The 17360-nt window shown below is 43.7% G+C and overlaps 58 non-coding genes and 6 pseudogenes across 58 annotated transcripts; all 64 read left to right on the top strand.

The window, feature by feature from the left end:
- Positions 1-82: 82 nt before the first annotated feature.
- LOC132297044 (5S ribosomal RNA) lies at positions 83-201 on the top strand. The gene has a single exon (XR_009478921.1). It is a non-coding gene; the product is annotated as a 5S ribosomal RNA (ribosomal RNA).
- A 139-nt stretch (positions 202-340) lies between these two features.
- Positions 341-459, top strand: LOC132297217 (5S ribosomal RNA). The gene has a single exon (XR_009479084.1). It is a non-coding gene; the product is annotated as a 5S ribosomal RNA (ribosomal RNA).
- Positions 460-592: 133 nt separating this feature from the next.
- On the top strand, positions 593-711 carry LOC132297264 (5S ribosomal RNA). Its single transcript, XR_009479128.1, has one exon. It is a non-coding gene; the product is annotated as a 5S ribosomal RNA (ribosomal RNA).
- A 139-nt stretch (positions 712-850) lies between these two features.
- Positions 851-967, top strand: LOC132297482 (5S ribosomal RNA; annotated as a pseudogene).
- Positions 968-1100: 133 nt separating this feature from the next.
- LOC132297280 (5S ribosomal RNA) lies at positions 1101-1218 on the top strand. Its single transcript, XR_009479143.1, has one exon. It is a non-coding gene; the product is annotated as a 5S ribosomal RNA (ribosomal RNA).
- Positions 1219-1357: 139 nt separating this feature from the next.
- LOC132297168 (5S ribosomal RNA) lies at positions 1358-1476 on the top strand. The gene has a single exon (XR_009479038.1). It is a non-coding gene; the product is annotated as a 5S ribosomal RNA (ribosomal RNA).
- A 127-nt stretch (positions 1477-1603) lies between these two features.
- Positions 1604-1722, top strand: LOC132297230 (5S ribosomal RNA). The gene has a single exon (XR_009479096.1). It is a non-coding gene; the product is annotated as a 5S ribosomal RNA (ribosomal RNA).
- Positions 1723-1855: 133 nt separating this feature from the next.
- On the top strand, positions 1856-1974 carry LOC132297032 (5S ribosomal RNA). Its single transcript, XR_009478910.1, has one exon. It is a non-coding gene; the product is annotated as a 5S ribosomal RNA (ribosomal RNA).
- Positions 1975-2107: 133 nt separating this feature from the next.
- On the top strand, positions 2108-2226 carry LOC132297107 (5S ribosomal RNA). Its single transcript, XR_009478980.1, has one exon. It is a non-coding gene; the product is annotated as a 5S ribosomal RNA (ribosomal RNA).
- Positions 2227-2365: 139 nt separating this feature from the next.
- Positions 2366-2484, top strand: LOC132297073 (5S ribosomal RNA). The gene has a single exon (XR_009478948.1). It is a non-coding gene; the product is annotated as a 5S ribosomal RNA (ribosomal RNA).
- Positions 2485-2617: 133 nt separating this feature from the next.
- Positions 2618-2736, top strand: LOC132297106 (5S ribosomal RNA). Its single transcript, XR_009478979.1, has one exon. It is a non-coding gene; the product is annotated as a 5S ribosomal RNA (ribosomal RNA).
- Positions 2737-2875: 139 nt separating this feature from the next.
- LOC132297071 (5S ribosomal RNA) lies at positions 2876-2994 on the top strand. Its single transcript, XR_009478946.1, has one exon. It is a non-coding gene; the product is annotated as a 5S ribosomal RNA (ribosomal RNA).
- A 127-nt stretch (positions 2995-3121) lies between these two features.
- On the top strand, positions 3122-3240 carry LOC132297315 (5S ribosomal RNA). Its single transcript, XR_009479176.1, has one exon. It is a non-coding gene; the product is annotated as a 5S ribosomal RNA (ribosomal RNA).
- Positions 3241-3379: 139 nt separating this feature from the next.
- On the top strand, positions 3380-3498 carry LOC132297190 (5S ribosomal RNA). The gene has a single exon (XR_009479059.1). It is a non-coding gene; the product is annotated as a 5S ribosomal RNA (ribosomal RNA).
- A 140-nt stretch (positions 3499-3638) lies between these two features.
- LOC132297234 (5S ribosomal RNA) lies at positions 3639-3757 on the top strand. Its single transcript, XR_009479100.1, has one exon. It is a non-coding gene; the product is annotated as a 5S ribosomal RNA (ribosomal RNA).
- A 133-nt stretch (positions 3758-3890) lies between these two features.
- Positions 3891-4009, top strand: LOC132297157 (5S ribosomal RNA). Its single transcript, XR_009479028.1, has one exon. It is a non-coding gene; the product is annotated as a 5S ribosomal RNA (ribosomal RNA).
- Positions 4010-4148: 139 nt separating this feature from the next.
- Positions 4149-4267, top strand: LOC132297300 (5S ribosomal RNA). The gene has a single exon (XR_009479162.1). It is a non-coding gene; the product is annotated as a 5S ribosomal RNA (ribosomal RNA).
- Positions 4268-4394: 127 nt separating this feature from the next.
- On the top strand, positions 4395-4513 carry LOC132297340 (5S ribosomal RNA). The gene has a single exon (XR_009479200.1). It is a non-coding gene; the product is annotated as a 5S ribosomal RNA (ribosomal RNA).
- Positions 4514-4652: 139 nt separating this feature from the next.
- Positions 4653-4771, top strand: LOC132297323 (5S ribosomal RNA). Its single transcript, XR_009479184.1, has one exon. It is a non-coding gene; the product is annotated as a 5S ribosomal RNA (ribosomal RNA).
- Positions 4772-4910: 139 nt separating this feature from the next.
- LOC132297009 (5S ribosomal RNA) lies at positions 4911-5029 on the top strand. The gene has a single exon (XR_009478887.1). It is a non-coding gene; the product is annotated as a 5S ribosomal RNA (ribosomal RNA).
- A 138-nt stretch (positions 5030-5167) lies between these two features.
- Positions 5168-5286, top strand: LOC132297171 (5S ribosomal RNA). The gene has a single exon (XR_009479041.1). It is a non-coding gene; the product is annotated as a 5S ribosomal RNA (ribosomal RNA).
- A 139-nt stretch (positions 5287-5425) lies between these two features.
- LOC132297216 (5S ribosomal RNA) lies at positions 5426-5544 on the top strand. The gene has a single exon (XR_009479083.1). It is a non-coding gene; the product is annotated as a 5S ribosomal RNA (ribosomal RNA).
- A 138-nt stretch (positions 5545-5682) lies between these two features.
- Positions 5683-5800, top strand: LOC132297417 (5S ribosomal RNA; annotated as a pseudogene).
- A 139-nt stretch (positions 5801-5939) lies between these two features.
- On the top strand, positions 5940-6058 carry LOC132297221 (5S ribosomal RNA). The gene has a single exon (XR_009479088.1). It is a non-coding gene; the product is annotated as a 5S ribosomal RNA (ribosomal RNA).
- A 139-nt stretch (positions 6059-6197) lies between these two features.
- LOC132296893 (5S ribosomal RNA) lies at positions 6198-6316 on the top strand. The gene has a single exon (XR_009478776.1). It is a non-coding gene; the product is annotated as a 5S ribosomal RNA (ribosomal RNA).
- A 139-nt stretch (positions 6317-6455) lies between these two features.
- Positions 6456-6574, top strand: LOC132297317 (5S ribosomal RNA). The gene has a single exon (XR_009479178.1). It is a non-coding gene; the product is annotated as a 5S ribosomal RNA (ribosomal RNA).
- Positions 6575-6621: 47 nt separating this feature from the next.
- On the top strand, positions 6622-6740 carry LOC132297282 (5S ribosomal RNA). Its single transcript, XR_009479145.1, has one exon. It is a non-coding gene; the product is annotated as a 5S ribosomal RNA (ribosomal RNA).
- Positions 6741-6878: 138 nt separating this feature from the next.
- Positions 6879-6997, top strand: LOC132297097 (5S ribosomal RNA). The gene has a single exon (XR_009478970.1). It is a non-coding gene; the product is annotated as a 5S ribosomal RNA (ribosomal RNA).
- A 133-nt stretch (positions 6998-7130) lies between these two features.
- Positions 7131-7249, top strand: LOC132297005 (5S ribosomal RNA). Its single transcript, XR_009478884.1, has one exon. It is a non-coding gene; the product is annotated as a 5S ribosomal RNA (ribosomal RNA).
- A 139-nt stretch (positions 7250-7388) lies between these two features.
- LOC132296990 (5S ribosomal RNA) lies at positions 7389-7507 on the top strand. The gene has a single exon (XR_009478869.1). It is a non-coding gene; the product is annotated as a 5S ribosomal RNA (ribosomal RNA).
- Positions 7508-7640: 133 nt separating this feature from the next.
- Positions 7641-7759, top strand: LOC132297239 (5S ribosomal RNA). The gene has a single exon (XR_009479105.1). It is a non-coding gene; the product is annotated as a 5S ribosomal RNA (ribosomal RNA).
- Positions 7760-7898: 139 nt separating this feature from the next.
- LOC132297285 (5S ribosomal RNA) lies at positions 7899-8017 on the top strand. The gene has a single exon (XR_009479148.1). It is a non-coding gene; the product is annotated as a 5S ribosomal RNA (ribosomal RNA).
- Positions 8018-8157: 140 nt separating this feature from the next.
- On the top strand, positions 8158-8276 carry LOC132297288 (5S ribosomal RNA). The gene has a single exon (XR_009479151.1). It is a non-coding gene; the product is annotated as a 5S ribosomal RNA (ribosomal RNA).
- A 139-nt stretch (positions 8277-8415) lies between these two features.
- Positions 8416-8534, top strand: LOC132297235 (5S ribosomal RNA). The gene has a single exon (XR_009479101.1). It is a non-coding gene; the product is annotated as a 5S ribosomal RNA (ribosomal RNA).
- Positions 8535-8679: 145 nt separating this feature from the next.
- LOC132297080 (5S ribosomal RNA) lies at positions 8680-8798 on the top strand. Its single transcript, XR_009478954.1, has one exon. It is a non-coding gene; the product is annotated as a 5S ribosomal RNA (ribosomal RNA).
- A 127-nt stretch (positions 8799-8925) lies between these two features.
- On the top strand, positions 8926-9044 carry LOC132297030 (5S ribosomal RNA). Its single transcript, XR_009478908.1, has one exon. It is a non-coding gene; the product is annotated as a 5S ribosomal RNA (ribosomal RNA).
- A 139-nt stretch (positions 9045-9183) lies between these two features.
- On the top strand, positions 9184-9301 carry LOC132297268 (5S ribosomal RNA). The gene has a single exon (XR_009479132.1). It is a non-coding gene; the product is annotated as a 5S ribosomal RNA (ribosomal RNA).
- A 139-nt stretch (positions 9302-9440) lies between these two features.
- LOC132297276 (5S ribosomal RNA) lies at positions 9441-9559 on the top strand. The gene has a single exon (XR_009479140.1). It is a non-coding gene; the product is annotated as a 5S ribosomal RNA (ribosomal RNA).
- A 139-nt stretch (positions 9560-9698) lies between these two features.
- Positions 9699-9817, top strand: LOC132297068 (5S ribosomal RNA). The gene has a single exon (XR_009478943.1). It is a non-coding gene; the product is annotated as a 5S ribosomal RNA (ribosomal RNA).
- A 139-nt stretch (positions 9818-9956) lies between these two features.
- On the top strand, positions 9957-10075 carry LOC132297302 (5S ribosomal RNA). Its single transcript, XR_009479164.1, has one exon. It is a non-coding gene; the product is annotated as a 5S ribosomal RNA (ribosomal RNA).
- A 139-nt stretch (positions 10076-10214) lies between these two features.
- LOC132297295 (5S ribosomal RNA) lies at positions 10215-10333 on the top strand. The gene has a single exon (XR_009479157.1). It is a non-coding gene; the product is annotated as a 5S ribosomal RNA (ribosomal RNA).
- Positions 10334-10473: 140 nt separating this feature from the next.
- LOC132297303 (5S ribosomal RNA) lies at positions 10474-10592 on the top strand. Its single transcript, XR_009479165.1, has one exon. It is a non-coding gene; the product is annotated as a 5S ribosomal RNA (ribosomal RNA).
- A 139-nt stretch (positions 10593-10731) lies between these two features.
- Positions 10732-10850, top strand: LOC132297229 (5S ribosomal RNA). Its single transcript, XR_009479095.1, has one exon. It is a non-coding gene; the product is annotated as a 5S ribosomal RNA (ribosomal RNA).
- Positions 10851-10995: 145 nt separating this feature from the next.
- LOC132297256 (5S ribosomal RNA) lies at positions 10996-11114 on the top strand. The gene has a single exon (XR_009479121.1). It is a non-coding gene; the product is annotated as a 5S ribosomal RNA (ribosomal RNA).
- Positions 11115-11253: 139 nt separating this feature from the next.
- Positions 11254-11372, top strand: LOC132297265 (5S ribosomal RNA). Its single transcript, XR_009479129.1, has one exon. It is a non-coding gene; the product is annotated as a 5S ribosomal RNA (ribosomal RNA).
- A 139-nt stretch (positions 11373-11511) lies between these two features.
- Positions 11512-11629, top strand: LOC132297320 (5S ribosomal RNA). The gene has a single exon (XR_009479181.1). It is a non-coding gene; the product is annotated as a 5S ribosomal RNA (ribosomal RNA).
- Positions 11630-11768: 139 nt separating this feature from the next.
- Positions 11769-11886, top strand: LOC132297376 (5S ribosomal RNA; annotated as a pseudogene).
- Positions 11887-12025: 139 nt separating this feature from the next.
- LOC132297112 (5S ribosomal RNA) lies at positions 12026-12144 on the top strand. Its single transcript, XR_009478984.1, has one exon. It is a non-coding gene; the product is annotated as a 5S ribosomal RNA (ribosomal RNA).
- Positions 12145-12282: 138 nt separating this feature from the next.
- On the top strand, positions 12283-12401 carry LOC132297358 (5S ribosomal RNA). Its single transcript, XR_009479215.1, has one exon. It is a non-coding gene; the product is annotated as a 5S ribosomal RNA (ribosomal RNA).
- Positions 12402-12540: 139 nt separating this feature from the next.
- LOC132297146 (5S ribosomal RNA) lies at positions 12541-12659 on the top strand. Its single transcript, XR_009479017.1, has one exon. It is a non-coding gene; the product is annotated as a 5S ribosomal RNA (ribosomal RNA).
- Positions 12660-12786: 127 nt separating this feature from the next.
- Positions 12787-12905, top strand: LOC132297314 (5S ribosomal RNA). Its single transcript, XR_009479175.1, has one exon. It is a non-coding gene; the product is annotated as a 5S ribosomal RNA (ribosomal RNA).
- Positions 12906-13044: 139 nt separating this feature from the next.
- Positions 13045-13163, top strand: LOC132297418 (5S ribosomal RNA; annotated as a pseudogene).
- Positions 13164-13302: 139 nt separating this feature from the next.
- LOC132297271 (5S ribosomal RNA) lies at positions 13303-13421 on the top strand. Its single transcript, XR_009479135.1, has one exon. It is a non-coding gene; the product is annotated as a 5S ribosomal RNA (ribosomal RNA).
- Positions 13422-13560: 139 nt separating this feature from the next.
- Positions 13561-13677, top strand: LOC132297447 (5S ribosomal RNA; annotated as a pseudogene).
- Positions 13678-13810: 133 nt separating this feature from the next.
- On the top strand, positions 13811-13929 carry LOC132297259 (5S ribosomal RNA). The gene has a single exon (XR_009479124.1). It is a non-coding gene; the product is annotated as a 5S ribosomal RNA (ribosomal RNA).
- A 139-nt stretch (positions 13930-14068) lies between these two features.
- Positions 14069-14187, top strand: LOC132297228 (5S ribosomal RNA). The gene has a single exon (XR_009479094.1). It is a non-coding gene; the product is annotated as a 5S ribosomal RNA (ribosomal RNA).
- Positions 14188-14332: 145 nt separating this feature from the next.
- LOC132297231 (5S ribosomal RNA) lies at positions 14333-14451 on the top strand. Its single transcript, XR_009479097.1, has one exon. It is a non-coding gene; the product is annotated as a 5S ribosomal RNA (ribosomal RNA).
- Positions 14452-14590: 139 nt separating this feature from the next.
- LOC132297359 (5S ribosomal RNA) lies at positions 14591-14709 on the top strand. Its single transcript, XR_009479216.1, has one exon. It is a non-coding gene; the product is annotated as a 5S ribosomal RNA (ribosomal RNA).
- A 139-nt stretch (positions 14710-14848) lies between these two features.
- On the top strand, positions 14849-14967 carry LOC132297088 (5S ribosomal RNA). Its single transcript, XR_009478962.1, has one exon. It is a non-coding gene; the product is annotated as a 5S ribosomal RNA (ribosomal RNA).
- A 139-nt stretch (positions 14968-15106) lies between these two features.
- Positions 15107-15225, top strand: LOC132296926 (5S ribosomal RNA). The gene has a single exon (XR_009478808.1). It is a non-coding gene; the product is annotated as a 5S ribosomal RNA (ribosomal RNA).
- Positions 15226-15364: 139 nt separating this feature from the next.
- On the top strand, positions 15365-15483 carry LOC132297220 (5S ribosomal RNA). The gene has a single exon (XR_009479087.1). It is a non-coding gene; the product is annotated as a 5S ribosomal RNA (ribosomal RNA).
- Positions 15484-15622: 139 nt separating this feature from the next.
- On the top strand, positions 15623-15741 carry LOC132297027 (5S ribosomal RNA). The gene has a single exon (XR_009478905.1). It is a non-coding gene; the product is annotated as a 5S ribosomal RNA (ribosomal RNA).
- A 139-nt stretch (positions 15742-15880) lies between these two features.
- Positions 15881-15999, top strand: LOC132297267 (5S ribosomal RNA). The gene has a single exon (XR_009479131.1). It is a non-coding gene; the product is annotated as a 5S ribosomal RNA (ribosomal RNA).
- Positions 16000-16138: 139 nt separating this feature from the next.
- On the top strand, positions 16139-16232 carry LOC132297481 (5S ribosomal RNA; annotated as a pseudogene).
- Positions 16233-17360: the final 1128 nt, after the last annotated feature.

The following is a 17360-nucleotide window of genomic DNA, read 5'->3' as shown; positions in this document are numbered from 1 at the left end:
TTTATTTCCCGGCGAATGCGTCGGAAGGGAAATTGAACGGTAGCGGAAGGGGTTTATAGGGAAATGGAGGCGAGAATATGTCGGGTGCGATCATTCCAGCACTAATGCACCGGATCCCATCAGAACTCCGCAGTTAAGCGAGCTTGGGCGAGAGTAGTACTAGGATGGGTGACCCCCTGGGAAGTCCTCGTGTTGCACCCCTTTTTAGTCCGGTTTTGTATTTTTAGTTTTAATTTTAATTTTATTAATATGTATTTATTTATTTCCCGGTGAATACGTCGGAAGGGCAATAGAACGGTAATGGAAGGGGTTTATAGGGAAATGGAGGCGAGAATATGTCGGGTGCGATCATACCAGCACTAGTGCACCGGATCCCATCAGAACTCCGCAGTTAAGCGTGCTTGGGCGAGAGTAGTACCAGGATGGGTGACTGCCTGGGATGTCCCCGTGTTGCACCCCTTTTTAGTCCGGTTTTGTATTTTTAATTTTAATTTTATTAATATGTATTTATTAATTTCCCGGCGAATGCGTCGGAAGGGCAATAGAACGGTAGCGGAATGGGCTTATAGGGAAATGGAGGCGAGAATATGTCGGGTGCGATCATACCAGCACTAGTGCACCGGATCCAATCAGAACTCCGCAGTTAAGCATGCTTGGGCGAGAGTAGTACTAGGATGAGTGACCCCCTGGGAAGTCCTCGTGTTGCACCCCTTTTTAGTCCGGTTTTGTATTTTTAATTTCAATTTTAATTTTATTAATATGTATTTATTTATTTCCCGGCGAATGCGTCGGAAGGGGAACAGAACGGTAGCGGAAGGGGTTTATAGGGAAATGGAGACGAGAATATGTCGGGTGGGATTATACCACACTAATGCACCGGATCCCTTTAGAAATCGCTGTTAAGCGTGCTTGGGCGAGAGTAGTACAAGGATGGGTGACCCCCTGGGAAGTCCTCGTGTCGCACCCCTTTTTAGTCCGGTTTTGTATTTTTAATTTTAATTTTATTAATAACTATTTATATATTTCCCGGCGAATGCGTCGGAAGGGCAATAGAATGGTAGCGGAAGGGGTTTATAGGGAAATGGAGGCGAGAATTTGTCGGGTGCGATCATACCAGCATTAATGCACCGGATCCCATTAGAACTCCGCAGTTAAGCGTGCTTGGGCGAGAGTAGTACAAGGATGGGTGACCCCTGCGAAGTCATCGTGTTGCACCCCTTTTTAGTCCGGTTTTGTATTTTTAATTTTAATTTAAATTTTATTAATATGTATTTATTTATTTTCCGGCGAATGCGTCGGAAGTGCAATAGAACGGTAGCGGAAGGGGTTTATAGGGAAATGGAGGCGAAAATATGTCGGGTGCGATCATACCAGCACTAATGCACTGGATCCCATCAGAACTCCGCAATTAAGCGTGCTTGGGCGAGAGTAGTACTATGATGGGTGACCCCCTGGGAAGTCCTCGTGTTGCACACCTTTTTAGTCCGGTTTTGTATTTTTAATTTTATTAATATGTATTTATTTATTTCTCGTCGAATGCGTCGGAAGGGCAATAGAACGGTAGCGGAAGGGGTTTATAGGGAAATGGAGGCGAGAATATGTCGGGTGCGATCATACCAGCACTAATGCACCGGATCCCATCAGAACTCCACAGTTAAGCGAGCTTGGGTGAGAGTAGTACAAGGATGGGTGACCCCCTGAGAAGTCCTCGTGTCGCACCCCTTTTTAGTCCGGTTTTGTATTTTTAATTTTAATTTTATTAATAAGTATTTATTTATTTCCCGGCGAATGCGTCGGAAGGGCAATAGAATGGTAGCGGAAGGGGTTTATAGGGAAATGGAGGCGAGAATTTGTAGGGTGCGATCATACCAGCATTAATGCACCGGATCCCATCAGAACTCCGCAGTTAAGCGTGCTTGGGCGAGAGTAGTACAAGGATGGGTGACCCCCTGAGAAGTCCTCGTGTCGCATCCCTTTTTAGTCCGGTTTTGTATTTTTAATTTTAATTTTATTAATAAGTATTTATTTATTTCCCGGCGAATGCGTCGGAAGGGCAATAGAATGGTAGCGGAAGGGGTTTATAGGGAAATGGAGGCGAGAATTTGTCGGGTGCGATCATACCAGCATTAATGCACCGGATCCCATCAGAACTCCGCAGTTAAGCGTGCTTGGGCGAGAGTAGTACAAGGATGGGTGACCCCCTGCGAAGTCCTCGTGTTGCACGCCTTTTTAGTCCGGTTTTGTATTTTTAATTTTAATTTTAATTTTATTAATATTTATTTATTTATTTCCCGGCGAATGCGTCAGAAGGGCAATAGAACGGTAGCGGAAGGGGTTTATAGGGAAATGGAGGCGAAAATATGTCGGGTGCGATCATACCAGCACTAATGCACTGGATCCCATCAGAACTCCGCAGTTAAGCGTGCTTGGACGAGAGTAGTACTAGGATGGGTGACCCCCTGGGAAGTCCTCGTGTTGCACACCTTTTTAGTCCTGTTTTGTATTTTTAATTTTAATTTTATTAATAAGTATTTATTTATTTCCCGGCGAATGCGTCGGAAGGGCAATAGAATGGTAGCGGAAGGGGTTTATAGGGAAATGGAGGCGAGAATTTGTCGGGTGCGATCATACCAGCATTAATGCACCGGATCCCATCAGAACTCCGCAGTTAAGCGTGCTTGGGCGAGAGTAGTACAAGGATGGGTGACCCCCTGCGAAGTCCTCGTGTTGCACGCCTTTTTAGTCCGGTTTTGTATTTTTAATTTTAATTTTAATTTTATTAATATTTATTTATTTATTTCCCGGCGAATGCGTCAGAAGGACAATAGAACGATAGCGGAAGGGGTTTATAGGGAAATGGAGGCGAAAATATGTCGGGTGCGATCATACCAGCACTAATGCACTGGATCCCATCAGAACTCCGCAGTTAAGCGTGCTTGGACGAGAGTAGTACTAGGATGGGTGACCCCCTGGGAAGTCCTCGTGTTGCACACCTTTTTAGTCCGGTTTTGTATTTTTAATCTTATTAATATGTATTTATTTATTTCCCGTCGAATGCGTCGGAAGGGCAATAGAACGGTAGCGGAAGGGGTTTATAGGGAAATGGAGGCGAGAATATGTCGGGTGCGATCATACCAGCACTATTGCACCGGATCCCATCAGAACTCCACAGTTAAGCGAGCTTGGGTGAGAGTAGTACAAGGATGGGTGACCCCCTGCGAAGTCATCGTGTTGCACCCCTTTTTAGTCCGGTTTTGTATTTTTAATTTTAATTTTAGTTTTATTAATATGTATTTATTTATTTCTCTGTGAAGGATTCGAAAGGGCAATAGAACGGTAGCGGAAGGGGTTTATAGGGAAATGGAGGCGAGAATATGTCGGGTGCGATCATACCAGCACTAATGCACCGGATCCCATCAGAACTCCGCAGTTAAGCGTGCTTGGGCGAGAGTAGTACTAGGATGGGTGACCCCCTTCGAAGTCCTCGTATTCCACCCCTTTTTAGTCCCGTTTTTTTATTTTTATTTTTAATTTTAAATTTATTAATATGTATTTATTTATTTTCCGGCGAATGCGTCGGAAGGGCAATTGAACGGTAACGGAAGGGGTTTATAGGGAAATGGAGGCGAGAATATGTCGGGTGCGATCTTACCAGCACTAATGCTCCGGATCCCATCAGAACTCCGCAGTTAAGCGTGCTTGGGCGAGAGTAGTACAAGGATGGTTGACCCCCTGAGAAGTCTTCGTGTCGCACCCCTTTTTAGTCCAGTTTTCTAATTTTAATTTTAATTTTATTAATAAGTATTTATTTATTTCCCGGCGAATGCGTCGGAAGGGCAATAGAATGGTAGCGGAAGGGGTTTATAGGGAAATGGAGGCGAGAATTTGTCGGGTGCGATCATACCAGCATTAATGCACCGGATCCCATCAGAACTCCGCAGTTAAGCATGCTTGGGCGAGAGTAGTACAAGGATGGGTGACCCCCTGCGAAGTCATCGTGTTGCACCCCTTTTTAGTCCGGTTTTGTATTTTTAATTTTAATTTTAATTTTATTAATATTTATTTATTTATTTCCCGGCGAATGCGTCGGAAGGGCAATAGAATGGTAGCGGAAGGGGTTTATAGGGAAATGGAGGCGAAAATATGTCGGGTGCGATCATACCAGCACTAATGCACCGGATCCCATCAGAACTCCGCAGTTAAGCGTGCTTGTGCGAGAGTAGTACTAGGATGGGTGACCCCCAGGGAAGTCCTCGTGTTGAACATCTTTTTAGTCCGGTTTTGTATTTTTAATTTTATTAATATGTATTTATTTATTTCCCGTCGAATGCGTCGGAAGGGCAATAGAACGGTAGCAGAAGGGGTTTATAAGGAAATGGAGGCGAGAATATGTCGGGTGCGATCATACCAGCACTAGTGCACCAGATCCAATCAGAACTCCGCAGTTAAGCGTGCTTGGGAGAAAGTAGTACTAGGATGGGTGACCCCCTGGGAAGTCCTCGTGTTGCACCACTTTTTAGTCCGGTTTTGTATTTTTAATTTTAATTTTAATTTTATTAATATGTATTTTTTTATTTCCCGGCGAATGCGTCGGAAGGGCAATAGAACGGTAGCGGAAGGGGTTTATAGGGAAATGGAGGCGAAAATTTGTTGGGTGCGATTATATTAGCACTAATGCAACGGATCCCATTAGAACTCCGCAGTTAAGCGTGCTTGGGCGAGAGTAGTACTAGGACGGGTGAGCCCCTGGGAAGTCCTCGTGTTGCACCCCTTTTTAGTCCGGTTTTGTATTTTTAATTTTAATTTTAATTTTATTAATATGTATTTATTTATTTCCCGGCGAATGCGTCGGAAGGGCAAGAGAACGGTAGCGGAAGGGGTTTTTAGGGAAATGGAGGCGAGAATATGTCTGGTGCGATCATACCAGCACTAATGCACCGGATCCCATCAGAACTCCGCAGTTAAGCGTGCTTGGGCGAGAGTAGTACTAGGATGGGTGACCCCCTGTGAAGTCCTCGTGTTGCACCCTTTTTAGTCCGGTTTTGTATTTTTAATTTTAATTTTAATTTTATTAATATGTATTTATATATTTCCCGGCGAATGCGTCGGAAGGGCAATTGAACGGTAGCGGAAGGGGTTTATAGGGAAATGGAGGGGAGAATATGTCGGGTGCGATCATACCAGCACTAATGCGCCGGATCCCATCAGAACTCCGCAGTTAAGCGTGCTTGGGTGAGAGTTGTACTAGGATGGGTGACCCATTGGGAAGTCCTCGTGTTGCACCCCTTTTTTGTCCAGTTTTGTATTTTTAATTTTAATTTTAATTTTATTAATATGTTTTTATTTATTTCCCGGCGAATGCGTCGGAAGGGCAATAGAACGGTAGCGGAAGGGATTTATTGGGAAATTGAGGCGAGAATATGTTAGGTGCGATCATACCAGCACTACTGCACCAGATCCCATCAGAACTCCGCAGTTAAGCGTGCTTGGGCGAGAGTAGTACTAGGATGGGTGACCCCCTGGGAAGTACTCGTGTTGCACACCTTTTTAGTCCGGTTTTGTATTTTAATTTTAATTTTAATTTTATTAATATGTATTTATTTATTTCCCGGCGAATGCGTCGGAAGGGCAATAGAACGGTAGCGGAAGTGGTTTATAGGGAAATGGAGGCGAGAATATGTCGGTTGCGATCATACCAGCACTAATGCACCGGATCCCATCAGAACTCCGCTGTTGAGCATGCTTGGCCGAGAGTAGTACTAGGATGGATGACCCCTGGGAAGTCCTCGTGTTGCTCCACTTTTTAGTACGGTTTTGTATTTTTAATTTTAATTTTAATTTTATTAATAAGTATTTATTTATTTCCCGGCGAATGCGTCGGAAGGGCAGTAGAATGGTAGCGGAATGGGATTACAGGGAAATGGGGGCGAGAATCTGTCGGGTGCGATCATACCAGCATTAATGCACCGGATCCCATCAGAACTCCGCAGTTAAGCGTGCTTGGGCGAGAGAAGTACAAGGATGGGTGACCCCCTGCGAAGTCATCGTGTTGCACCCCTTTTTAGTCCGGTTTTGTATTTTTAATTTGAATTTAAATTTTTTTAATATGTATTTATTTATTTCCCGGCGAATGCGTTGGAAGGGCAATTGAACGGTAGCGGAAGGGGTTTATAGGGAAATGGAGGCGGGAATATGTCGGGTGCGATCTTACCAGCACTAATGCACCGGATCCCATCAGAACTCCGCAGTTAAGCGTGCTTGGGCGAGAGTAGTACTAGGATGGGTGACCCCCTGGGAAGTCCTCGTGTTGCACCCCTTTTTAGTCCGGTTTTGTATTTTTAATTTTAATTTTAATTTTATTAATATGTATTTATTTATTTCCCGGCGAATGTGTCGGAAGGGCAATAGCACGGTAGCGGAAGGGATTTGTAGGGAAATGGAGGCGAGAATATGTCGGGTGCGATCATACCAGCACTAATGAACCGGTTCCCATCAGAACACCGTAGTTAAGCGTGCTTGGGCGAGAGTAGTACTAGGATGGGTGACCCCCTGGGAAGTCCTCGTAGGGCAACAGAACGGTAGCGGAAGGGGTTTATAGGGAAATGGAGGCGAGAATATGTCGGGAGAGATCATACCAACACTAATGCTCCGGATCTCATCAGAACTCCGCAGTTAAGCGTGCTTGGGCGAGAGTAGTACTAGGATGGGTGACCCCTTGGGAAGTCCTCGTGTTGCACCCCTTTTTAGTCCGGTTTTGTATTTTTAATTTTAATTTAATTTTATTAATATGTATTTATTTATTTCCCGGCAAATACGTCGGAAGGGCAATAGAACGGTAGCGGAAGGGGTTTATAGGGAAATGGAGGCGAGAATATGTCGAGTGCGATCATACCAGCACTAGTGCACCGGATCCCATCAGAACTCCGCAGTTAAGCGTGCTTGGGCGAGAGTAGTACAAGGATGGGTGACCCCCTGAGAAGTCCTCGTGTCGCACCCCTTTTTAGTCCGGTTTTGTATTTTTAATTTTAATTTTATTAATAAGTATTTATTTATTTCCCGGCGAATGCGTCGGAAGGGCAATAGAACGGTAGCGGAAGAGGTTTATAGGGAAATGGAGGCGAGAATATGTCGGGTGCGATCATACCAGCACTAATGCACCGGATCCCATCAGAACTCCGCAGTTAAGCGTGCTTGGGCGAGAGTAGTACTAGGATGGGTGACCCCCTTCGAAGTCCTCGTGTTGCACCCCTTTTTAGTCCGTTTTTTTATTTTTAATTTTAATTTTAATTTTATTAATATGTATTTATTTATTTCCCGGCGAATGCGTCGGAAGGGCAATTGAACGGTAGCGGAAGGGGTTTATAAGGAAATGGAGGCGAGAATATGTCGGGTGCGATCTTACCAGCACTAATGCTCCGGATCCCATCAGAACTCCGCAGTTAAGCGTGCTTGGGCGAGAGTAGTACTAGGATGGGTGACCCCCTGAGAAGTCCTCGTGTCGCACCCCTTTTTAGTCCGGTTTTGTATTTTTAATTTTAATTTTATTAATAAGTATTTATTTATTTCCCGGCGAATGCGTCGGAAGGGCAATAGAATGGTAGCGGAAGGGGTTTATAGGGAAATGGAGGCGAGAATTTGTCGGGTGCGATCATACCAGCATTAATGCACCGGATCCCATCAGAACTCCGCAGTTAAGCGTGCTTGGGCGAGAGTAGTACAAGGATGGGTGACCCCCTGCGAAGTCATCGAGTTGCACCCCTTTTTAGTCCGGTTTTGTATTTTTAATTTTAATCTTAATGTTATTAATATTTATTTATTTATTTCCCGGCGAATGCGTCGGAAGGGCAATGGAACGGTAGCGGAAGGGGTTTATAGGGAAATGGAGGCGAAAATATGTCGGGTGCGATCATACCAGTACTAATGCATCGGATCCCATCAGAACTCCGCAGTTAAGCGTGCTTGGGCGAGAGTAGTACTAGGATGGGTGACCCCCTTCGAAGTCCTCGTGTTGGACCCCTTTTTAGTCCGGTTTTTTTATTATTAATTTTAATTTTAATTTTATTAATATGTATTTATTTATTTCCCGGCGATTGCGTCGGATGGGCAATTGAACGGTAGCGGAAGGGGTTTATAGGGAAATGGAGGCGAGAATATGTCGGGTGCGATCTTACCAGCACTAATGCACCGGATCCCATCAGAATTCCGCAGTTAAGCGTGCTTGGGTGAGAGTAGTTCTAGGATGGGTGACCCCTTGGGAAGTCCTCGTATTGCTCCCCTTTTTAGTCCGATTTTGTATTTTTAATTTTAATTTAAATTTTATTAATATGTATTTATTTATTTCCCGGCAAATACGTCGGAAGGGTAATAGAACGGTAGCGGAAGGGGTTTATAGGGAAATGGAGGCGAGAATATGTCGAGTGCGATCATACCAGCACTAGTGCACCGGATCCCATCAGAACTCCGCAGTTAAGCGTGCTTGGGCGAGAGTAGTACCAGGATGGGTGACCCCCTGGGATGTGCCCGTGTTGCACCCCTTTTTAGTCCGGTTTTGTATTTTTAAATTTAATTTTAATTTTAATTTTATTAATATGTATTTATTTATTTTCCGGCGAATGCGTCGGAAGGGCAATAGAACGGTAGCGGAAGGGGTTTATAGGGAAATGGAGGCGAGAATATGTCGGGTGCGTTCATACCAGCACTAATGCACCGGATCCCATCAGAACTCCGCAGTTAAGCGAGCTTGGGCGAGAGTAGTACTAAGATGGGTGACCCCCTGGGAAGTCCTCGTGTTGCACCCCTTTTTAGTCCGGCTTTGTATTTTTAATTTTATTAATATGTATTTATTTATTTCTCGGCGAATGCTTCGGAAGGGCAATAGAACGGTAGCGGAAGGGGTTTATAGGGAAATGGAGGCGAGAATATGTCGGGTGCGATCATACCAGCACTAATGCACCGGATCCCATCAGAACTCCGCAGTTAAGCGTGCTTGGGCGAGAGTAGTACTAGGATTGGTGACCCCCTGGGAAGTCCTCGTGTTGCACCCCTTTTTAGTCCGGTTTTGTATTTTTAATTTTAATTTTAATTTTATTTATATGTATTTATTTATTTCCCGGCGAATGCGTCGGAAGGGCAACAGAACGGTAGCGGAAGGGGTTTATAGGGAAATGGGGGCGAGAATATGTCGGGTGCGATCATACCTGCACTAATGCACTGGATCCCATCAGAACTCTGCAGTTAAGCGTGCTTGGGCGAGAGAAGTACTAGGATGGTGACCCTATGGGAAGTCCTCGTGTTGCACCCCTCTTTAGTCCGGTTTTGTATTTTTAATTTTAATTTTAATTTTACTAATATGTATTTATTTATTTCCCGGCGAATGCGTCGGAAGGGCAATAGAACGGTAGCGGAAGTGGTTTATAGGGAAATGGTGGCGAGAATATGTCGGGTGCGATCATACCAGCACTAATGCACCGGATCCAATCAGAACTCCGCAGTTAAGCGTGCTTGGGGGAGAGTAGTAGTAGGATGGGTGACCCCCAGGGAAGTCCTCGTGTTGCACCCCTTTTTAGTCCGGTTTTGTATTTTAAATTTTAATTTTAATTTTATTAATATATATTTATTTATTTCCCGGCGAATGCGTCGTAAGGGCAACAGAACGGTAGCGGAAGGGGTTTATAGGGAAATGGAGGCGAGAATATGTCGGGTGCGATCATACCAGCACTAATGCTCCAGATCCCATCAGAACTCCGCAGTTAAGAGTGCTTGGGCGAGAGTAGTACTAGGATGGGTGACCCCTTGGGAAGTCCTCGTGTTGCACCTCTTTTTAGTCCGGTTTTGTATTTTTAATTTTAATTTTAATTTTATTAATATGTTTTTCTTTATTTCCCGGCGAATGCGTCGGAAGGGCAATAGAACGGTAGCGGATGGGGTTTATAGGGAAATGGAGGCGAGAATTTATCGGGTGCGATCATACTAGCACTAGTGCACCGGATCCAATCAGAACTCCGCAGTTAAGCGTGCTTGGGAGAGAGTAGTACTAGGATGGGTGACCCCCTGGGAAGTCCTCGTGTTGCACCACTTTTTAGTCCGGTTTTGTATTTTTAATTTTAATTTTAATTTTATTAATATGTATTTTTTTATTTCCCGGCGAATGCGTCACAAGGGCAATAGAACGGTAGCGGAAGGGGTTTATAGGGAAATGGAGGCGAAAATTTGTTGGGTGCGATTATATCAGCACTAATGCACCGGATCCCATCAGAACTCCGCAGTTAAGCGTGCTTGGGCGAGAGTAGTACTAGGACGGGTGAGCCCCTGGGAAGTCGTCGTGTTGCACCCCTTTTTAGTCCGGTTTTTTTATTTTTAATTTTAATTTTAATTTTATTAATATGTATTTATTTATTTCCCGGCGAATGCGTCGGAAGGGCAATTGAACGGTAGCGGAAGGGGTTTATAGGGAAATGGAGGCGAGAATATGTCGGGTGCGATCTTACCAGCACTAATGCTCCGGATCCCATCAGAACTCCGCAGTTAAGCGTGCTTGGGTGAGAGTAGTTCTAGGATGGCTGACCCCTAGGGAAGTCCTCGTATTGCACCCCTTTTTAGTCCGGTTTTGTATTTTTAATTTTAATTTAAATTTTATTAATATGTATTTATTTATTTCCCGGCAAACACGTCGGAAGGGCAATCGAACGGTAGCGGAAGGGGTTTATAGGGAAATGGAGGCGAGAATATGTCGAGTGCGATCATACCAGCACTAGTGCACCGGATCCCATCAGAACTCCGCAGTTAAGCGTGCTCGGGCGAGAGTAGTACCAGGATGGGTGACCCCCTGGGATGTCCCCGTGTTGCACCCCTTTTTAGTCCGGTTTTGTATTTTTAATTTTAATTTTAATTTTAATTTTATTATTATGTATTTATTTATTTTCCGGCGAATGCGTCGGAAGGGCAATAGAACGGTAGCAGAAGGGGTTTATAGGGAAATGGAGGCGAGAATATGTCGGGTGCGTTCATACCAGCATTAATGCACCGGATCCCATCAGAACTCCGCAGTTAAGCGAGCTTGGGCGAGAGTAGTACTAAGATGGTTGCCCCCCTGGGAAGTCCTCGTGTTGCACCCCTTTTTAGTCCGGCTTTGTATTTTTAATTTTAATTTTAATTTTATTAATATGTATTTATTTATTTCTCGGCGAATGCTTCGGAAGGGCAATAGAACGGTAGCGGAAGGGGTTTATAGGGAAATGGAGGCGAGAATATGTCGGGTGTGATCATACCAGCACTAATGCACCGGATCCCATCAGAACTCCGCAGTTAAGCGTGCTTGGGTGAGAGTAGTAATAGGATTGGTGACCCCCTGGGAAGTCCTCGTGTTGCACCCCTTTTTAGACCGGTTTTGTATTTTTAATTTTAATTTTAATTTTATTAATATGTATTTATTTATTTCCCGGCGAATGCGTCGGAAGGGCAACAGAACGGTAGCGGAAGGGGTTTATAGGGAAATGGGGGCGAGAATATGTCGGGTGCGATCATACCAGCACTAATGCACTGGATCCCATCAGAACTCTGCAGTTAAGCGTGCTTGCGCGAGAGAAGTACTAGGATGGTGACCCTATGGGAAGTCCTCGTGTTGCACCCCTCTTTAGTCCGGTTTTGTATTTTTAATTTTAATTTTAATTTTACTAATATGTATTTATTTATTTCCCGGCGAATGCGTCGGAAGGGCAATAGAACGGTAGCGGAAGGGGTTTATAGGGAAATGGTGGCGAGAATATGTCGGGTGCGATCATACAGCACTAATGCACCGGATCCAATCAGAACTCCGCAGTTAAGCGTGCTTGGGGGAGAGTAGTAGTAGGATGGGTGACCCCCAGGGAAGTGCTCGTGTTGCACCCCTTTTTAGTCCGGTTTTGTATTTTAAATTTTAATTTTAATTTTATTAATATATATTTATTTATTTCTCGGCGAATGCGTCGGAAGGGCAACAGAACGGTAGCGGAAGGGGTTTATAGGGAAATGGAGGCGAGAATATGTCGGGTGCGATCATACCAGCACTAATGCTCCGGATCCCATCAGAACTCCGCAGTTAAGAGTGCTTAGGCGAGAGTAGTACTAGGATGGGTGACCCCTTGGGAAGTCCTCGTGTTGCACCTCTTTTAGTCCGGTTTTGTATTTTTATTCTTAATTTTAATTTTATTTATATGTTTTTATTTATTTCCCGGTGAATGCGTCGGAAGGGCAATAGAACGGTAGCGGATGGGGTTTATAGGGAAATGGAGGCGAGAATTTGTCGGGTGCGATCATACTAGCACTAGTGCACCGGATCCCATTAGAACTTCGTAGTTAAGCGTGCTTGGGCGAGAGTAGGACTAGGATGGGTGACCCCCTGGGAAGTTCTCATGTTGCACAACTTTTTAGTCCGGTTTTGTATTTTTAATTTTAATTTTAATTTTATTAATATGTATTTATTTATTTCCCGGCGAATGCGTCGGTAGGGCAATAGAACGGTAGCGGAAGGGGTTTATAGGGAAATGGAGGCGAAAATATGTCGGGTGCGATCGTACCAGCACTAATGCACCGGATCCCATCAGAACTCCGCAGTAAAGCGTGCTTGGGCGAGAGTAGTACTAGGATGGGTGACCCTCTGGGAAGTCCTCGTGTTGCACACCTTTTTAGTCCGGTTTTGTATTTTTAATTTTATTAATATGTATTTATTTATTTCCCTTCGAATGCGTCGGAAGGGCAATATAACGGTAGCAGAAGGGGTTTATAGGGAAATGGAGGCGAGAATATGTCGAGTGCGATCATACCAGCACTAGTGCACCGGATCCAATCAGAACTCCGCAGTTAAGCGTGCTTGGGAGAGAGTAGTACTAGGTTGGGTGACCCCCTGGGAAGTCTTCGTGTTGCACTACTTTTTAGTCCGGTTTTGTATTTTGAATTTGAATTTGAATTTTATTAATATGTATTTTTTTATTTCCCGGCGAATGCGTCGGAAGGGCAATAGAACGGTAGCGGAAGGGGTTTATAGGGAAATGGAGGCGAAAATTTGTTGGGTGAGATTATATCAACACTAATGCACCGGATCCCATTAGAACTCCGCAGTTAAGCATGCTTTGGCGAGAGTAGTACTAGGACGGGTGAGCCCCTGGGAAGTCCTCGTGTTGCACCCCTTTTTAGTCTGGTTTTGTATTTTCAATTTTAATTTTAATTTTATTAATATGTATTTATTTATTTCCCGGCGAATGCGTCGGAAGGGCAATAGAACGGTAGCGGAAGGGCTTTGTAGGGAAATGGAGGCGAGAATATGTCGGGTGCGATCATACCAACACTAATGCACCGGATCCCATCAGAACTCCGCAGTTAAGCATGCTTGGGCGAGAGTAGTAGTAGGATGAGTGACCCCCTGGGAAGTCCTCGTGTTGCACCCCTTTTTAGTCCGGTTTTGTATTTTTAATTTTAATTTTAATTTTATTAGTATGTATTTATTTATTTCCCGGCGAATGCGTCGGAAGGGCAACAGAACGGTAGCGGAATGGGTTTATAGGGAAATGGAGACGAGAATATGTCGGGTGCGATTATACCACACTAATGCACCGGATCCCTTCAGAACACGCTGTTAAGCGTGCTTGGGCGAGAGTAGTACAAGGATGGGTGACCCCCTGGGAAGTCCTCGTGTCGCACCCCTTTTTAGTCCGGTTTTGTGCTTTTAATTTTAATTTTGTAAATAAGTATTTATTTATTTCCCGGCGAATGCGTCGGAAGGGCAGTAGAATGGTAGCGGAAGGGGTTTATAGGGAAATGGAGGCGAGAATTTGTCGGGTGCGATCATACCCGCATTAATGCACCGGATCCCATCAGAACTCTGCAGTTAAGCGTGCTTGGGCGAGAGTAGTACAAGGATGGGTGACCCCCTGCGAAGTCATCGTGTTGCACCCCTTTTTAGTCCGGTTTTGTATTTTTAATTTTAATTTTAATTTTATCAATATGTATTTATTTATTTCCCGGCGAATGCGTTGGAAGGGCAATAGAACGGTAGCGGAAGGGGTTTATAGGGAAATGGAGGCGAGAATATGTCGGGTGCGATCATACCAGCACTAATGCACCGGATCCCATCAGAACTCCACAGTTAAGCGAGCTTGGGCGAGAGTAGTACTTGGACGGGTGACCCCCTGGGAAGTCCTCGCGTTGCACCCCTTTTTAGTCCGGTTTTGTATTTTTAATTTTAATTTTAATTTTAATTTTATTAATATGTATTTATTTATTTCCCAGCGAATGCGTTGGAAGGGCAACAGAACGGTAGCGGAAGGGGTTTATAGGGAAATGGAGGCGAGAATATGTCGGGTGCGATCATACCAGCACTAATGCTCCGGATCCCATCAGAACTCCGCAGTGAAGCATGCTTGGGTGAGTGTAGTACTAGGATGGGTGACCCCTTGGGAAGTCCTCGTGTTGCACCCCTTTTTAGTCCGGTTTTGTATTTTTAATTTTAATTTTAATTTTATTAATAAGTTTTTATTTATTTCCCGTCGAATGCGTCGGAAGGGCAATAGAACGGTAGCGGAAGGGGTTTATAGGGAAATGGAGGCGAGAATATGTCGGGTGGGATCATACCTGCACTAGTGCACCGGATCCCATCAGAACTCCGCAGTTAAGCGTGCTTTGGCGAGAGTAGTACTAGGATGGGTGACCCCCTTGGATGTCCCAGTGTTGCACCTCTTTTTAGTCCGGTTTTGTATTTTTAATTTTAATTTTAATTTTATTAATATGTATTTATTTATTTCCCGGCAAATGCGTCGGAAGGGCCATATAACGGTAGCGGATGGGGTTTATAGGGAAGTGGATTCGAGAATATGTCGGGTGCGATCATACCAGCACTAATACACCGGATCCCATCAGAACTCCGCAGTTAAGCGTGCTTGGGCGAGAGTAGTGCTAGGATGGGTGACCCCCTGGGAAGTCCTCGTGTTGCACACCTTTTTAGTCCGGTTTTGTATTTTTAATTTTAATTTTAATTTTATTAATATATATTTATTTATTTCCCGGCGAATGCGCCGGAAGGGCTATAGAACGGTAGCGGAATGGGTTTATAGGGAAATGGAGGCGAGAATATGTCGGGTGCGATCATACCAGCACTAGTGCACCGGATCCCATCTGAACTCCGTAGTTAAGCGTGCTTGGGCGAGAGTAGTACTAGGATGGGTGACCCCTTGGGAAGTCCTCGTGTTGCACCCCTTTTTAGTCCGGTTTTGTATTTTTAATTTTAATTTTAATTTTATTAATATGTATTTATTTATTTCCCGGCGAATGCGTCGGAAGGGCAATAGAACGGTAGCGGAAGGGGTTTATAGGGAAATGGAGGCGAAAATATGTCGGGTACTATCATACCAGCACTAATACACCGGATCCCATCAGAACTCCGCAGTTAAGCGTGCTTGGGCGAGAGTAGTACTAAGATGGGTGACCCCCTAGGAAGTCCTCGTGTTGCACCCCTTTTTAGTCCGGTTTTGTATTTTTAATTTTAATTTTAATTTTATTAATATATATTTATTTATTTACCGGCGAATGCGTCGGAAGGGCAATAGAACGGTAGTGGAAGGGGTTTATAGGGAAATGGAGGCGAGAATATATCGGGTGCGATCATACCAGCACTAATGCACCGGATCCCATCAGAACTCCGCAGTTAAGCGTGCTTGGGCGAGAGAAGTGCTAGGATGGGTGACCCCCTGGGAAGTCCTCGTGTTGCACCCCTTTTTAGTCCGGTTTTGTATTTTTAATTTTAATTTTAATTTTATTAATATGTTTTTATTTATGTCCTGGCGAATGCGTCTGAAGGGCATTAGAACGATAGCGGATGGGGTTTATAGGGAAATGGAGGCGAGAGTATGTCGGGTGCAATCATACCAGCAGTAGTGCACCGTATCCCATCAGAACTTCGCAGTTAAGCGTGCTTGGGTGAGAGTAGTACTAGGATGGGTGACCCCCTGGGAAGTCCTCGTGTTGCACCCCTTTTTAGTCCGGTTTTGTATTTTTAATTTTAATTTTAATTTTATTAATATGTATTTATTTATTTCCCGGCAAATGCGTTGGAAGGGCAGTAGAACGGTAGCGGAAGGGGTTTATTGGGAAATGGAGGCGAGAATATGTCGGGTGCGATCATACCAGCACTAATGCACCGGATCCCATCAGAACTCCGCAGTTAAGCGTGCTTGGGCGAGAGGGAAGTCCTCGTGTTGCACCCCTTTTTAGTCCGGTTTTGTATTTTTAATTTTAATTTTAATTTTATTAATTTGTATTTATTTATTTCCCGGCGAATGCGTCGGAAGGGCAGTAGAACGGTAGCGGAAGGGGTTTAATATTATAAATTAAAAGTTATCAATTAAAATAAATTATATTATTCTCGGAATTTTTGATGGCTATAACAACTAAAACAAGTTACCAATTAAAATAAAAGAGGAAGTTACCCATTAAAATAAAATAGAAAGTTCCCAATTAAAATAAATCATATTATATTCAAAAAATTTCAAGACTAAAACATTTAAGACAAGTTACCAACTAAAATAAATTAGGAAGTTACTAATTAAAATAAAATAAGTAATTATTTAATAATTATATATAGAAATGATAATACATGTATCATAGTTAGAAAATAATACATGTTCGGTAAAAATTCTTCTAATAATTTTAATTTTATAGTTTAGGAATTTTCTTAGATTTTGGGATTCTTAGAATTGTAGTTTCCGTCGTTTCTCGAAAGTATCTTTTTTTTGGGAACATGGTCAACCAGAAATTCTTATGTTTGCGATTCTTCATCCACCGATGCAGAAAATGCATCCGTTTTCCATTCTCATATAAGGCTAGAAAGTGGATTGGCAACAGGTCCAAGGTTTTGTTATTATCCTTGTCCTGGTCTAGTCCTTAACATAGGTTTCAATATCAGGATCTCGGATTATATCCCTATCAAACGATATAGACATGGAACTTGCATGTCCTGTCAACTAAAACAGTTGAACGATATGACGAATGTTTGTTTTATAAAGACACCACACGTCATCCTCATGCCTACTAATGTAAGAGCCACCCATGGAAGCATCAACCATGCCCAAAAATTGATGACCACTACACTGCCCAAGCTCATCTAACCGATTACAAGAATCCACTACTCGCACACTTATACTAAAAGTCAGCAAAAAGCTAACAGCAGGGGGGCACGAAGTGATTCATCATGCTCAAACATGAGCCGATTGTTCGTTGGGGACGGTAAAATAATATTTCACCACGCTGTGTGCTTTCTCCAAAACTACTTTTAATAATAAATATAATAATAAAACAATGCATGAGCAAGACATGAGCATGGCTTATATATAAGA

The sequence above is a fragment of the Cornus florida genome, unplaced genomic scaffold, assembly GCF_030987335.1.
Source record: "Cornus florida cultivar Cherokee Brave unplaced genomic scaffold, ASM3098733v1 CherokeeBrave_3.0.0_Hap2_Chr02, whole genome shotgun sequence".
Lineage (NCBI taxonomy): Eukaryota > Viridiplantae > Streptophyta > Magnoliopsida > Cornales > Cornaceae > Cornus > Cornus florida.
This window is presented reverse-complemented; position numbering and strand designations above follow the sequence as displayed.